This window comes from Macaca thibetana, chromosome 7 (genome assembly GCF_024542745.1).
Source record: "Macaca thibetana thibetana isolate TM-01 chromosome 7, ASM2454274v1, whole genome shotgun sequence".
NCBI lineage: Eukaryota > Metazoa > Chordata > Mammalia > Primates > Cercopithecidae > Macaca > Macaca thibetana.
In genome coordinates, this window is record NC_065584.1 from 99226548 (window position 1) to 99238860 (window position 12313).

Here is a 12313-nt window from a genome sequence, read left to right on the forward strand (position 1 = left end):
AGGATTATGAGCTTCTTTTTCCTGCAGCGACTCAAATATTTATTTGACTATGCATATGCTTCCCAGGGATAAAAATCAGCATCTTCCAACTAAACCATCTCCATTCCATCTATAATAACATCTCTAAAAAGTAATTCCTGTCATTTCCATTCCATTTATTTATTACTCAACCAAATATACCCCCCTTGGAGGGTAATATTCTCTTGGACTAGCACGTGGGGTTCACAGTCCCTCAAAGTGGTAAATGTGATAAATGTTTTAACATACATGGGAATCCCACAAAGAACTCTCACTTTGGTATTAAATCATGGAGGAACATCAGGGTATCCATTTGCACACCCTATGAAATAAGACGCATTGGGTAAGTCAGTCAGGTGCTTTGTTTATGTGGCATCTGGATGCTTGGAAACTTCTGGATGAGTAAACATTTTATTTTGGGTCAAAAAGGTTTGGCTTGAACACGTCATCTAGTGGAAACTAATCTAGAATCACCATGTTAGACTTTTCTAGTCTTTTATGGGTCCAGTAAACTCAAGTGAATGAATCTTCAGAAGTGGGTTAACTCGTCCATTCTCTTGGTAGTTGGAACTGTTTCCTAAATGTCACATAAGATATTTGGTTACAAATGTGTAGAGGAGAAATGAAGGGACAAAAGAATTAGCATTTGTTGATCTCCTGCCATATGTAAGATAGTATGATAGGTCACATGTCTAATAATTTCAATTTGTCATTCCAACCTTGTGAGGGAGGTACTAATGGCTTCATTTAACAGATGAAGAAACTGAGGTTAAGAGATTTCCTCTCTGACCACAATTATTAAAGTGTAAGTAAACTTTCCCAATATCTGATGAAAGAACCTAGGATTATACTTGAGTGAGTCACCAATGCCCCAAATTATGACATAGCCCATGAGGAAAGATACACCAATGCTCTTCAAGGACAGCAGGGTTGGGGTGAGGCATCTATCACTCTGCCTGAGGATGCAACATTCTCACTCGCCCTGGCCTCTCAGCTCAGGGCAAACCACAGCACAGCAGAAGAGCAAAACCACCCCTCCTGGAAGTTCTAGATTCTGAATGTGTCTAATAGGCCCAGAGGTGAGGGTCTATAGGCAGATCGGAGAGTCTGAGAGACAGAAGCCCCTTGCTTCAGCAACATTGTGTAAGGACAGAGCCTTAAATCAGGAAGAGGTTCTCTCTCCAACTATATACAGGAGAAACTGAAGACTTTGCCTGGCAGCCTAGAGACTTTATCATCACAGGAGATGGATAGCCAAGATGAAACCATGAGACAACATTCTGGGCCAAGCAGTGAGCAATGAGGAGACCCAGACCTCAGGGTCCTGGCTGTGTCTTTGGTGAGTAGAGACATATCCACAGCCACAGTGGAAGCAGCTGCAACAGAAAGGATTTAAGACATTAGGGAGGTTTCTGACTGGGGCTCACCCTAGCCTTGGGGCAAACGAGTATCTGTCACTTTCCTTAATCTTCTCTCAAGCTAAAAAGAAGAGGCATTAAGAAAGATTCCCTGAGGATACTGCAAGAACACTGAAATTGCCTCGTTTGCATACCACTACACTAGAGATGTTTCAGAAAAGCCGCTTCCCTTTTGGTACCTCCTATCCAGAATGACTCCAGGTAAGACGGGTGAGAGGAGGTGTCATCTGGGCCAGTGGAGGTATGACATCTCTAATAGCTCTCCTGGGCACTGTGGGCATCTCAAATAGGATCATAACCCAATGAGGCTCAGTGATGCCTCTGCCATTTCACTTAAGACCAAGTTGTGGTCATTTCTAGAGAGTGGAATATTGTGTCTGATGAGATATAGGAGTAGTCCAGGGGTCTCACAAGAGGGCAAAAGCAGAAGCCAACAGGGCCCAGGCAGGTTATACAAATGGGTGATACTTCCAGGCATCCCTAATAGGGAGTGTGGTGACTGAGGAATACATGTCCATCTAAAGGGAGCAGCCACCACCTAACTTCAGCCAACTGCTACGTTACAGAAGATAGACCCTATTCCTACGGTTTCAAAAAGAACCAGAAATCTAGATTGCTAAATAAAATCTCTGAGTTTTAAAACACTACTAGCCAAACAGTAGTCTCACCTACTATTTGAGAACCCTGTGTGACAGAGATTTGTGCAGGCTTGAATAGTATGTTTAGAAAATAAGTATTCATATTAAAAAAAAAAAAAATAGGCAACTCCGGGGTCAAATCTCTTAATCCTATGACAGTTACTGTTAATCTGCTATTGACCCTTTTATCAAGTATTGAGCAACCCCTGGATACTGATGTCCTATGCTCTCTCCCACTTCAGAGTCTTCACACTGCTCTTTCCTCTATCTAGAATGTTCTTTGTTCACATCTTTGCATGGCTGGCTCCTTCTCATATTTCAGGCAAAATCTTAAAGAGGCCTTCACTGACCATCCATCCTCAACAGCCTCTCTCTCCAACAGGTGGAATCGTAAAGACCAGTTAGCAGGCCACCACGTGTGTTTCAAGTGAATGACACTGATGACTTGGACCAGGTGGGTAGGTAGAGGAAAGTGGTAAGAAGTGGCTGGATTCTGGGTGCATTTTAAAGGTGGTGTCTAGAGGAAGGGTGGTAATGAAAGCAGACAATGAACATGATCCCTGAAGAAGTGAGTGGCAATACACAAGAAATTCAAGGACTGAGCACTGAGACATTCCAACATTTAAAGGCCAGGAAGATGAAGAGAGACCAGTGATGGAGAACAAGAAGGAGCAGCCAATGGGCAGCTGGAAAACGATGAGACAGAGGTAGCTTAGATGTCCAATAAAGAAAGTGCATCAAGAAGGAGAGAGTGGTCAACAGTTGCAGTTGCTGTAAATAGGTGAATAAGCTGAGGATGAGAGCTGACTGCTGAACTGAGTCAGTGAGGCCAGGAGTGATCTAGACAAGAACAAGTTTCCGAAGAGGGAAGGATTAACTCCTGCTTAAAGATGCAATGTCCTCACTCATTCATCCTACTGAAAGAGGGTTCAAGTGAGAAGAGGAAGTGAGGAACTGGGTTCAGTTAATTTTACCAGAAAGGGAATAGAAAAGACATATGTGGGATCAAGACTGAAGAAATGTGTGGTGTGCTGGTGGGAATGATTCCATAGAGAGAAAAATATTGATGAAGAGGAGTTGCAAAATGATGAGGAAAAGGATTGCAAAAGTGATGTTCTGGGGAGGTGAGAGGGGATGGGAGACAGGGAGACCAGTGAGCCTTACAGCTCCTCCACGGTTACAAGAATACAGGGTCAGCACAGAGGCAGCGAGGAAGGTAGGTGTGATAGCAGGAGCTGTGGAAATTCTTCTCTGGTTGCTTCTGTTGTTCTAAGTTCAGGAGGAACTGAGTTTATTAATCCGAGAGTGAAGATGAGGAAGAGATGCTGGAAATTGGAAAATAGTAGATAAGACACAAAATAACTATCGAGGAGAGAGTGAAGGGATGAGGGAAATGAAGGATGATGGCTGGCAGCACAGAGGATCTTCTGGAGGCTCTGGCTCATGAGTTTAGTGAGGCCAGTGGGCAACATTGTATGTTCTGTGTTCCTGACCACCCATATGCAGCAACAGGGTTTAGGGACAGACGGAAGAAAAGTTGGATGCAACCAGGGGTGGGGAACACAGCAGAGTAAGAGAGGTGCAAGGAAGCTGGTGATGTGCACAGGAAGTGACTGTGATTATGGACATGGACATTAAGCTCAGTGAGGAATGTGGTGAGAACAAGGGAGTAATAAGAGATTAAAAGGCTAAAGATTGGAGAGGACTTTAAGGAAATGACAGACCAGGATAATGGAAATCACTTATTAAAATCTCCAAGGACAATAATAGAAATACGGTTGGAATGTGACAGTGATGAACCTGGAACTAAAATTCTCCAGGAATGAGAACACATGGCCCAGGGGTCAGTGGATGACTGCAACCAGAATGTGTAGTAAGTGATAGTCTCTGATGACAAGAGATTCGAATATGAGATCTTTTAGTGAGGAGAGAGGGAGAATGGCCTGGAAATGTCCAGGGGGAGCAAGAAAGAGCAATGGTACAAGAGTGGAGGCTGTAATGGGGCAAAGAGCTAATTTTTGCATCTAAGGCTGCAGGGCTAATTAACATCCTCAGAGGAGAAGGGGGAAACATAGGGGAATGGAGGCATGTACAGTGCCATAGGGGAATGCAAATGTGGGTGGTAAGGGGTGTCCTGGCAGACGTGAACCTCTCACGGTGATTGACATACGGGGATAAAGAGCATAATGAAATTAGTCCTGATCTTGGTGGCAAGGCTGGTAGTACTGGGGAGAAAAAATGCTGGGAAGCCTACCAAGAATACATTGAATTCTAGAATCTTCTTACTCCTGGCAGTGGAAAAATGGAAGTCAGAGAGAGCCATCTAGTTTTTTGTTTTGTTTTGTTTTGTTTTGTTTTTTGGCTTTTTCTTTACTAAAATGTTGGCTCCATGACGGGACAGGAGGGACTTACACCTCTTGTTCATCAGTAAACAAGCCCGTGAGTAAGTTGACTCTTTAAGGAGCTATTGAATAAAGGAAAAATTAAAAATATACAAATACAAGCTCATATTTACTGGATCCTAACTGTGTGCCAGGACTGTGATGAGTCCTTTATGTGCTTTATCTTATTTAATCCTCACAATGCTTCTGAAGGCAGGTACTAATATATTTTAATCTCAGATTAAGAAACCAAGGTTAGGGAGGTTAAGTGACTTGTGTAAGATGATAGGGTTAGTGATGTAGCCAAGATAAGAAGTCAAACAGCCTACCTTTAAAAACCTTATGCCTGTGATAGACTCTGCTGGTCACGTTCCAAACAGCCTTTTTCCCTCTTCTTCCTTGCTAAGGGAACCCTGACTTTTGTTCACGTATTAAATGTGTTCAGAGAGATTGCCTCCCAAGACACACTCAACTCTAGGGGATCAATCATAGTTAATTTAAGATGGTCATCTTCATCCACTTCTTCTTGCCAGTAATTAATCTAGGCAAGCCATAAGACTTGGTGGACACCCGCCAAATGATTGGAAAGTCATTATTGGGGGACATAGAGCTTAGAGCTATGGTGGCCATCTTGTGACCTCAAGGGAACGTAAAGAGAATCGCAGACATGCCAACCTCATGCCCTGACATCAGTGAGTCATTGAACCAACTCTGGTACTACCTACTTTGAAAATTCTTGGTCAATAAATAATGAGTATCTTCATGATTCAAAGCTATTGTTACCAGAAGCCAAATGCACCCTATATACATGCTGCCTCCTAAAAAAGAAACCATGCTAATGAAAGATGATCTGATTGGTTTTTTGTTTGTTTGTTTGTTTGTTTGTTTAATTTATTTATTATTATTATACTTTAAGTTGTAGGGTACATGTGCATAACGTGCAGGTTTGTTACATATGTATACTTGTGCCTTGTTGGTGTGCTGCACCCATCAACTCGTCATTTACATCAGGTATAATTCCCAATGCAATCCCCCCTCCCCCCCCCCCCCCCCCCCCCCCCCCCCCCCCCCCCCCCCCCCCATGATAGGCCCCGGTGTGTGATGTTCCCCTTCCTGAGTCCAAGTGATCTCATTGTTCAGTTCCCACCTATGAGTGAGAACATGCGGTGTTTGGTTTTCTGTTCTTGTGATAGTTTGCTAAGAATGATGGTTTCCAGCTGCATCCATGTCCCTACAAAGGACACAAACTCATCCTTTTTTATGGCTGCATAGTATTCCATGGTGTATATGTGCCACATTTTCTTAATCCAATCTGTCACTGATGGACATTTGGGTTGATTCCAAGTCTTTGCTATTGTGAATAGTGCCACAATAAACATACGTGTGCATGTGTCTTTATAGCAGCATAATTTATAATCCTTTGGGTATATACCCAGTAATGGGATGGCTGGGTCATATGGTACAATTAGTTCTAGATCCTTGAGGAATCGCCATACTGTTTTCCATAATGGTTGAACTAGTTTACAATCCCACCAACAGTGTAAAAGTGTTCCTATTTCTCCACATCCTCTCCAGCACCTGTTGTTTCCTGACTTTTTAATGATCGCCATTCTAACTGGTGTGAGATGGTATCTCATTGTGGTTTTGATTTGCATTTCTCTGATGGCCAGTGATGATGAGCATTTTTTCATGTGTCTGTTGGCTGTATGAATGTCTTCTTTTGAGAAATGTCTGTTCATATCCTTTGCCCACTTTTTGATGGGGTTGTTTGTTTTTTTCTTGTAAATTTGTTTGAGTTCTTTGTAGGTTCTGGATATTAGCCCTTTGTCAGATGAGTAGATTGCAAAAATTTTCTCCCATTCTGTAGGTTGCCTGTTCACTCTGATGGTAGTTTCTTTTGCTGTGCAGAAGCTCTTTAGTTTAATGAGATCCCATTTGTCAATTTTGGCTTTTGCTGCTGTTGCTTTTGGTGTTTTAGACATGAAGTCGTTGCCCATGCCTATGTCCTGAATGGTACTACCTAGGTTTTCCTCTAGGATTTTTATGGTATTAGGTCTAACATTTAAGTCTCTAATCCATCTTGAATTAATTTTCGTATAAGGAGTAAGGAAAGGATCCAGTTTCAGCTTTCTACTTACGGCTAGCCAATTTTCCCAGCACCATTTATTAAATAGGGAGTCCTTTCCCCATTTCTTGTTTCTCTCAGGTTTGTCAAAGATCAGATGGCTGTAGATGTGTGGTATTATTTCTGAGGACTCTGTTCTGTTCCATTGGTCTATATCTCTGTTTTGGTACCAGTACCATGCTGTTTTGGTTACTGTAGCCTTGTAGTATAGTTTGAAGTCAGGTAGCGTGATGCCTCCAGCTTTGTTCTTTTGACTTAGGATTGTCTTGGAGATGCGGGCTCTTTTTTGGTTCCATATGAACTTTAAAGCAGTTTTTTCCAATTCTGTGAAGAAACTCGTTGGTAGCTTGATGGGGATGGCATTGAATCTATAAATTACCTTGGGCAGTATGGCCATTTTCACGATATTGATTCTTCCTATCCATGAGCGTGGTATGTTCTTCCATTTGTTTGTGTCCTCTTTGATTTCACTGAGCAGTGGTTTGTAGTTCTCCTTGAAGAGGTCCTTTACATCCCTTGTAAGTTGGATTCCTAGGTATTTTATTCTCTTTGAAGCAATTGTGAATGGAAGTTCATTCCTGATTTGGCTCTCTGTTTGTCTGTTACTGGTGTATAAGAATGCTTGTGATTTTTGAACATTAATTTTGTATCCTGAGACTTTGCTGAAGTTGCTTATCAGCTTAAGGAGATTTTGGGCTGAGACAATGGGGTTTTCTAAATATACAATCATGTCATCTGCAAAGAGGGACAATTTGACTTCTTCTTTTCCTAACTGAATACCCTTGATTTCTTTCTCTTGCCTAATTGCCCTAGCCAGAACTTCCAACACTATGTTGAATAGGAGTGGTGAGAGAGGGCATCCCTGTCTTGTGCCAGTTTTCAAAGGGAATTTTTCCAGTTTTTGCCCATTCAGTATGATATTGGCTGTGGGTTTGTCATAGATAGCTCTTATTATTTTGAGGTACGTTCCATCAATACCGAATTTATTGAGCGTTTTTAGCATGAAGTGCTGTTGAATTTTGTCAAAAGCCTTTTCTGCATCTATTGAGATAATCATGTGGTTCTTGTCTTTGGTTCTGTTTATACGCTGGATTATGTTTATTGATTTGCAAATGTTGAACCAGCCTTGCATCCCAGGGATGAAGCCCACTTGATCATGGTGGATAAGCTTTTTGATGTGTTGCTGAATCCGGTTTGCCAGTACTTTATTGAGGATTTTTGCATCGATGTTCATCAGGGATATTGGTCTAAAATTCTCTTTTTTTGTTGTGTCTCTGCCAGGCTTTGGTATCAGGATGATGTTGGCCTCATAAAATGACTTAGGGAGGATTCCCTCTTTTTCTATTGATTGGAATAGTTTCAGAAGGAATGGTACCAACTCCTCCTTGTACCTCTGGTAGAATTCAGCTGTGAATCCATCTGGTCCTGGACTTTTTTTGGTTGGTAGGCTATTAATTATTGCCTCAATTTCAGAGCCTGCTATTGGTCTATTCAGGGATTCAACTTCTTCCTGGTTTAGTCTTGGAAGAGTGTAAGTGTCCAGGAAATTATCCATTTCTTCTAGATTTTCCAGTTTATTTGCGTAGAGGTGTTTATAGTATTCTCTGATGGTAGTTTGTATTTCTGTGGGGTCGGTGGTGATATCCCCTTTATCATTTTTAATTGCGTCGATTTGATTCTTCTCTCTTTTCTTCTTTATTAGTCTTGCTAGTGGTCTGTCAATTTTGTTGATCTTTTCAAAAAACCAACTCCTGGATTCATTGATTTTTTGGAGGGTTTTTTGTGTCTCTATCTCCTTCAGTTCTGCTCTGATCTTAGTTATTTCTTGCCTTCTGCTAGCTTTCGAATGTGTTTGCTCTTGCTTCTCTAGTTCTTTTAATTGCGATGTTAGAGTGTCAATTTTAGATCTTTCCTGCTTTCTCTTGTGGGCATTTAGTGCTATAAATTTCCCTCTACACACTGCTTTAAATGTGTCCCAGAGATTCTGGTATGTTGTATCTTTGTTCTCATTGGTTTCAAAGAACATCTTTATTTCTGCCTTCATTTCGTTATGTACCCAGTAGTCATTCAGGAGCAGGTTGTTCAGTTTCCATGTAGTTGAGCGGTTTTGATTGAGTTTCTTAGTCCTAAATTCTAGTTTGATTGCACTGTGGTCTGAGAGACAGTTTGTTATAATTTCTGTTCTTGTACATTTGCTGAGGAGTGCTTTACTTCCAATTACGTGGTCAATTTTGGAGTAAGTACGATGTGGTGCTGAGAAGAATGTATATTCTCTTGATTTGGGGTGGAGAGTTCTATAGATGTCTATTAGGTCTGCTTGCTGCAGAGATGAGTTCAATTCCTGGATATCCTTGTTAACTTTCTGTCTCGTTGATCTGTCTAATGTTGACAGTGGAGTGTTGAAGTCTCCCATTATTATTGTATGGGAGTCTAAGTCTCTTTGTAAGTCTCTAAGGACTTGCTTTATGAATCTGGGTGCTCCTGTATTGGGTGCATATATATTTAGGATAGTTAGCTCTTCCTGTTGAATTGATCCCTTTACCATTATGTAATGGCCTTCTTTGTCTCTTTTGATCTTTGATGGTTTAAAGTCTGTTTTATCAGAGACTAGTATTGCAACCCCCGCTTTTTTTTGTTCTCCATTTGCTTGGTAAATCTTCCTCCATCCCTTTATTTTGAGCCTATGTATGTCTCTGCGTGTGAGATGGGTCTCCTGAATACAGCAGACTGATGGGTCTTGACTCTTTATCCAGTTTGCCAGTCTGTGTCTTTTAATTGGAGCATTTAGTCCATTTACATTTAAGGTTAAGATTGTTATGTGTGAACTTGATCCTACCATTATGATATTAAGTGGTTATTTTGCTCGTTAGTTGATGCAGTTTCTTCCTTGCCTCGATGGTCTTTACATTTTGGCATGTTTTTGCAATGGCTGGTACCGGTTGTTCCTTTCCATGTTGAGTGCTTCCTTCAGGGTCTCTTGTAAGGCAGGCCTAGTGGTGACAAAATCTCTAAGCATTTGCTTATCTGTAAAGGATTTTATTTCTCCTTCACTTATGAAACTTAGTTTGGCTGGATATGAAATTCTGGGTTGAAAATTCTTTTCTTTAAGAATGTTGAATATTGGCCCCCACTCTCTTCTGGCTTGGAGAGTTTCTGCCGAGAGATCTGCTGTTAGTCTGATGGGCTTCCCTTTGTGGGTAACCCGACCTTTCTCTCTGGCTGCCCTTAAGATTTTTTCCTTCATTTCAACTTTGGTGAATCTGGCAATTATGTGTCTTGGAGTTGCTCTTCTCGAGGAGTATCTTTGTGGCTTTCTCTGTATTTCCTGGATTTGAATGTTGGCCTGCCCTACTGGGTTGGGGAAGTTCTCCTGGATGATATCCTGAAGAGTGTTTTCCAACTTGGTTCCATTTTCCCCCTCACTTTCAGGCACCCCAATCAGACGTAGATTTGGTCTTTTTACATAATCCCATACTTCTTGCAGGCTTTGTTCATTTCTTTTTCTTCTTTTTTCTTTTGGTTTCTCTTCTCGCTTCATTTCATTCATTTGATCCTCAATCGCTGATACTCTTTCTTCCAGTTGATCGAGTCGGTTACTGAAGCTTGTGCATTTGTCACGTATTTCTCGTGTCATGGTTTTCATCTCTTTCATTTCGTTTATGACCTTCTCTGCATTAATTACTCTAGCCATCAATTCTTCCACTTTTTTTTCAAGATTTTTCGTTTCTTTGCGCTGGGTACGTAATTCCTCCTTTAGCTCTGAGAAATTTGATGGACTAAAGCCTTCTTCTCTCATCTTGTCAAAGTCATTCTCCATCCAGCTTTGATCCGTTGCTGGCGATGAGCTGCGCTCCTTTGCTGGGGGAGATGCGCTCTTATTTTTTGAATTTCCAGCTTTTCTGCCCTGCTTTTTCCCCATCTTTGTGGTTTTATCTGCCTCTGGTCTTTGATGATGGTGATGTACTGATGGGGTTTTGGTGTAGGTGTCCTTCCTGTTTGATAGTTTTCCTTCTAACAGTCAGGACCCTCAGCTGTAGGTCTGTTGGAGATTGCTTGAGGTCCACTCCAGACCCTGTTTGCCTGGGTATCAGCAGCAGAGGCTGCAGAAGATAGAATATTTCTGAACAGCGAGTGTACCTGTCTGATTCTTGCTTTGGAAGCTTCCTCTCAGGGGTGTACTCCACCCTGTGAGGTGTGGGGTGTCAGACTGCCCCTAGTGGGGGATGTCTCCCAGTTAGGCTGCTCAGGGGTCAGGGACCCACTTGAGCAGGGAGTCTGTCCCTTCTCAGATCTCAGCCTCCGTGTTGGGAGATCCACTGCTCTCTTCAAAGCTGTCAGACAGAGTCGTTTGCGTCTGCAGAGTTTTCTGCTGCGTTTGTTATTTTACTGTGCCCTGTCCCCAGAGGTGGAGTCTACAGAGACAGGCAGGTTTCCCTGAGCTGCTGTGAGCTCCACCCAGTTCGAGCTTCCCAGTGGCTTTGTTTACCTACTTAAGCCTCAGCAATGGCGGGCGCCCCTCCCCCAGCCTCGCTGCTGCCTTGCCGGTAGATCACAGACTGCTGTGCTAGCAATGAGGGAGGCTCCGTGGGTGTGGGACCCTCCCGGCCAGGTGTGGGATATGATCTCCTGGTGTGCCTGTTTGCTTAAAGCGCAGTATTGGGGTGGGAGTTACCCGATTTTCCAGGTGTTGTGTGTCTCAGTTCCCCTGGCTAGGAAAAGGGATTCCCTTCCCCCTTGCGCTTCCCAGGTGAGGCGATGCCTCGCCCTGCTTCAGCTCTCGCTGGTCGGGCTGCAGCAGCTGACCAGCACCGATCGTCCGGCACTCCCCAGTGAGATGAACCCAGTACCTCAGTTGAAAATGCAGAAATCACCGGTCTTCTGTGTCGCTCGCCCTGGGAGTTGGCGACTGGAGCTGTTCCTATTCGGCCATCTTGCTCCACCCCCCGATCTGATTGGTTTAAATAATCATCACTTAATGAGCAAACAGCAAGACAACTTGGCAGAGGGGAAAGAATTCTGTGCCAATAGTCAGGAGTCCCAGATTCTGATCTGAGAGTATGTGACCTTGACCAAGTCACTGTCTCCTTGGGGCTCAGTTTCTTCAAGTCAGAAACGAAGGGCCTGCTAGGAGGTCTCCTTCCTTTCTTTCGCTTCTAATATTAAATGGTACTATAATTTTGTAATTCATGCCTTATACCTTATAATCTGTTATCATGTCTCCTTTCAAGGACAAGACTCCCCTTTCTAGGACCCACAGAGAGGTGAGGGAGAGAGAACAAGGCAAGGACAAAACTTCTTTGGACTATTTTCTGCACATCCCCAGCAGAGATTGATGAATGCCTCTGAGTCAGCAAAATCTCCAGTGGTGAAATAGAAAGCGTACACTCCGCACATTCAGGCAGCCCAGGCCAGCCCACACGGAGAAGAGGATGTTCACATCCAGCCTGTTCAGTGGACCCCATGGGGCATGTCAAAGGCTATTTCATTTCCAGGACCTTCTATCACACCCCCTTTCTTCCATCCCTGCTAATATTTGTGACTTTCCAGCTTTCTTCTCTGAAATTAAAATAAATCCTTTGCAAAGTGAAATCAGTTCATCTGAGCTAGTGCTGGTTAAGATTTACAAAATAAAGAGGAAGTTTACACCCACCGGCCTCAAAGAGTCATTTTAGCCGGCAGTCATTAGCTCCACCGAGGACCCTAGTGTTCTCTGTCTGATAGCGTTGCTGGTGG

The 12313-nt window shown here is 42.8% G+C and overlaps 1 protein-coding gene and 1 long non-coding RNA gene across 4 annotated transcripts in view; one reads left to right on the forward strand and one right to left on the reverse strand.

The window, feature by feature from the left end:
• SV2B (synaptic vesicle glycoprotein 2B) overlaps positions 1–12313 on the reverse strand; it is a 167758-nt gene that overhangs the window by 28776 nt on the left and 126669 nt on the right. The window lies entirely within an intron of this gene.
• LOC126959094 (uncharacterized) lies at positions 827–12281 on the forward strand. Of its 2 annotated transcripts, XR_007727470.1 has the most exons (4): positions 827–1357; positions 1498–1637; positions 2457–2528; positions 11809–12281. It is a non-coding gene; the product is annotated as an uncharacterized LOC126959094 (long non-coding RNA). The 2 variants fall into 2 exon arrangements; XR_007727469.1 differs by having other exon boundaries at positions 829–1637.